This window comes from Macaca nemestrina, chromosome 1 (genome assembly GCF_043159975.1).
Source record: "Macaca nemestrina isolate mMacNem1 chromosome 1, mMacNem.hap1, whole genome shotgun sequence".
Classification (NCBI taxonomy): domain Eukaryota; kingdom Metazoa; phylum Chordata; class Mammalia; order Primates; family Cercopithecidae; genus Macaca; species Macaca nemestrina.
Genome location: NC_092125.1, coordinates 177,220,440 through 177,224,217, shown reverse-complemented (window position 1 = coordinate 177,224,217; position 3,778 = coordinate 177,220,440). Strand labels below are relative to the sequence as shown.

Below are 3,778 nucleotides of genomic sequence, written 5' to 3'. Positions count from 1 at the left end.
GAGGCTCCCTAGTGATGATGACAGCTGACCTCAAAATCCCAGAGAGGATGATGACTGGAGATGGATGCGGATGGTCATTCCAAAGATCTCAATCAACAACTTTCTTCAGTCTTTCCTCTTCAGTGCATTTATCACTCCATTTAAATTTTCCAGAATTGGTAAAACTTCTATGGGCCTTAATTGAAATATGGTAAGAATAACTTATTACATTTGACTTAGGAAAACTGCATGATCCAGTGGTGAAAAACCACAGGTCTGGGGACAGACAGACCTGGGTTTGAGTTCTGCCACTGCCACTTGCCAGCTGTGGGGACGTCACTCACCCTGTCAGGTCCATGCCCACCTCACAGGGATGTTGCAAGAAATAACATGAAGCAATTGAAGCATCTGGCACCTAATAATATTCTGTTCTTCCCCTAAGATCCTGTGACTACATCCCAAACATCCTCCAGTTCCATGGGTGACTGTTACAACCCCACAGCCTTCCTTCATCCCAGCTGCCACCATCTCTCACCTGCACTATGTGATAGCCTCTGGACTTTTGTCCCCACTTCCTACCTCTGTCCCCTTTGGTCTGTTTTTCACAGAGCAGCCAAAAATGCTTGAAAATGCATGGTGCTCAGGCCTTTTCTCCGCTTCACACACTCCCACAGTTCTCCCTTGACCTCTGATAAATTTGAAACTTTAGAACAGCTTTCATGGCCTTCATTGTTCAGCCCCTGCTCCCCTTTCAGCCTGGTCTGCCTCCCACTACCCCTTTCCACTCCATGCTCACGTTTGCCCATGGACTTCTGCCTGGAACACCATCCCTGCTGCACACCTCTTCTCCTGCATGCTAATGCCTCTCCATTCCCAATGCTTCCCGGAGGAAGCCCTATGCTTTGATGCTTCTTCCAGGAAGCAACCCATGATTTCTGACCACCACAACCACCCCAAGCAACACTGGATTCAGTGCTCCCTCTCTGTCCTTCCTCCCTTCCATTTTTTCCTCCATTTATCATAGTCTTACAATCTACTCCTCTGTATCCATCACTAGATAGTCATTTCTTAGGAATAGGTTTTGAAGCTTTTATCCCATATCTGACCTATTTTGAATGAATGAATAATCTCACAACTAATGAATGGCAGTGATGAGATTAAAACTCAGGTCAATCTCATCCCCAAACGTATGGGTTTCCATCATCCCAGTTGAAACCTAACTAAAAACTGTAGTGCCATCCCCCCTCCATTGCCCCACACCCCCAATGGGTCTGCTCCCACCAGTCCCCTACTCTGCCCCCCAACACACACACACACAAACACACACACACACACCCCTAGCTTAGGGTCCCTCTATTTGGCATGGACTCACTTTCTGCCAGGAATGCATATTTTCCTTGCGGGCTGAGGCACTATATGGACTGTACTAAAAACACTCAACCCACTGATTCTGGTGAAATCATTTTGGAGTGACAAGGATAGGCAGGGACTTTCCTGGGCTCAGGACTCTAGCCGGGGAGTGGCAAAAGCCACACTGCAACTCAACTCAGGAGAAAATGCCTGGAAATTTGAGCCAGCTGTTTTTTTCTTACTCACCAAAGTGCATTGAGTCAACCCTTGATCTTTTGTCAATATTTGCAGACCGAAAACACGACAAACCACCCCCTGTGCCGCCAGAGTGTAGACACGAAATCCCCTGGGGTAAAACAGAAATTTCATAACTGGCTGTAGAGTTACTGTTTTTGCCTTTTGGAAGCTTCCACCTTGTGATGGGAAGAGCACTGTCAGCCCAACACAGAAACTCTGCCGCCTGGAGTCACGTGGATCCAGATGCAAAGGGACTTGAATGTCATGCTAAAGAGTTTGGGTAATAACAATGATAAAATGCTACTTATTGAGGTAGACGTGTTTAATGTGTCTTCTTTCATCCTGAAGGCTAAGAATTTGTACAGCCATGTTACAGATTTGGAAAATGATGTGAAGAGAAGCTAAGAGATTTGCCATTGCCACTCAGCTGCCAAAGGTCAGAGGCAGGATTCTAGTCTGTCCCCTTTGTTCCATCACCCCTGCCTCCCCCTGGGCCCAGCCACCATCACCTCTCCCTGGGGGAGCTCCTAATTGTTCTCCCTTCTTCCTCTTGTGCCCTCCTCCAACCTATCTCCAGCCAAAGTGATCTTTAACAATGTAAACCCAGTTGTATCACTCTTTCCAGTATAAGGGTCATTACTTCTACTTCTCAGCCTCCATCCTCCAGCCATTGTCCGGCAATTCGGGCAGAATTCACTCCTGCTCAGAAGGTGAGTAGATGCGGTAGTGCCACTGGCTCTGCTACAGGAATTGGTTAGCAGGACTTTGCATCTACCTGGCCACAGACATTGGGAAGGTGTGAAAAAAGGCCGTCAGCTGGATGCTCAAGACTGAATTCTGAGATTGTGGGGGTGATGCTCTTGCTCTCATTCCTGTCTGCAGGTAGCCATCCTGTGACCCTGGAAGAAACCAGCCCAAGGAAGATACTAACCTACAGAAGAAGGACGTGGCCAGAGTAATCACATAGACCCAGAGTTGGAGCCCTGACTGTACCACACCCCAAGCCTTCCCACCTTTCAACCTCTCAGTGATGGTGAACCAATAAATCCTTTCTATTGTTCAAGCCAGTGTGAGTTAGGTTCGCTATAACTTGCTGCAGAAAGTCTCCTGAGTGGTTCAGATACCTGTTGGTGCTCCTGGAATTGCATCCAGATGCCCTACCTCAGTATTAAAATCTCACTCAACTCTAAGATCAGTGAGTCGGGAGGGTGAGGGCTAGATTTTCATTGACCCTGGTATTGCCAGCTCCTGCTAGACATCAATCTGGCACAGAGCAGACAATGTTAACTTTTTTTCCTTAAAGGAGTAAAACCCAGGTCTCTTTTCAGTGTCTTATCAGCCTCCCAAAGACAGGGAATCCCACTGGGATCCCTGATCACCTACCAGAGCCACCTCTCTGCAGTCGACTGCATTTTGCTAGACATCGGCCTTGCTGTCCACCTTCCCCATCAGCGTCCTCACGGAGACCACCATGAGGGAGGGGCAGCAGGTCTGAACTTGAGGCTATGTCCAGCAGTGTGTCTGAGCTCCAGGTACCCAGGAGGGGTCCATGGTCAAGCAATGCCCAGGGCACAGGATGGTGCAAGCAAGATGTAAACAAGATGCAAGCAAGATGGTGCAAGGAGATGCAAACAAGATGTTTGCAAGGAGATGTTTGCAACAAGATGTTTGCAAGGAGGGATAAGATAGATAAAGAAAGAATCAAAGTTGATTTCAGAGTAATTCTGTGAGGTAAACAGGGTGGTTTTTTTCTACCATGGCTGTTGAGAGACGAGGAAAGCAAAGTTTACAATGTTGTGACCTCATCAAAATAGCTTGTCTGGTGAAGTCCATAGTTGAACTTGGGTCTGATTCCTTTTCCAGTTCCTTTTCTTTTGAATCATGCAGCTTTCCTGTTGAAACTCATCTACATAGATGCTAAAAGTATCAGCAAATTCCTCTCTGCAAGTCGCTCCAAATTCTTGCAAGGTGGAGCATGGCTGTTTGAGAAGCCATCACTGAATCTCCTAATGTGTTGGCCCTCACAAGGCTGCAGTTATATCGCTTTCATGAGACACCAGCAACCAATAGCAGCCTGGCATTGTAAAAGTTTCTCCGTGCCTTCGTGCTACAGCCAGGCCTCTGGCTTCTCTCTTTCTCTCAATTATTACCTTAACCATGCCCTGGAGACCTAAGGAGCCAGTTTATTTTGACTGGGAGATTGTTAAACTGC

General features: G+C 47.2%; 1 long non-coding RNA gene across 1 annotated transcript; it reads left to right on the top strand.

The window, feature by feature from the left end:
* The first annotated feature begins 1,912 nt into the window (after window positions 1-1,912).
* On the top strand, window positions 1,913-2,586 carry LOC139362103 (uncharacterized). The gene is made up of 3 exons (XR_011620444.1): window positions 1,913-2,002; window positions 2,220-2,276; window positions 2,449-2,586. It is a non-coding gene; the product is annotated as an uncharacterized lncRNA (long non-coding RNA).
* Window positions 2,587-3,778: the final 1,192 nt, after the last annotated feature.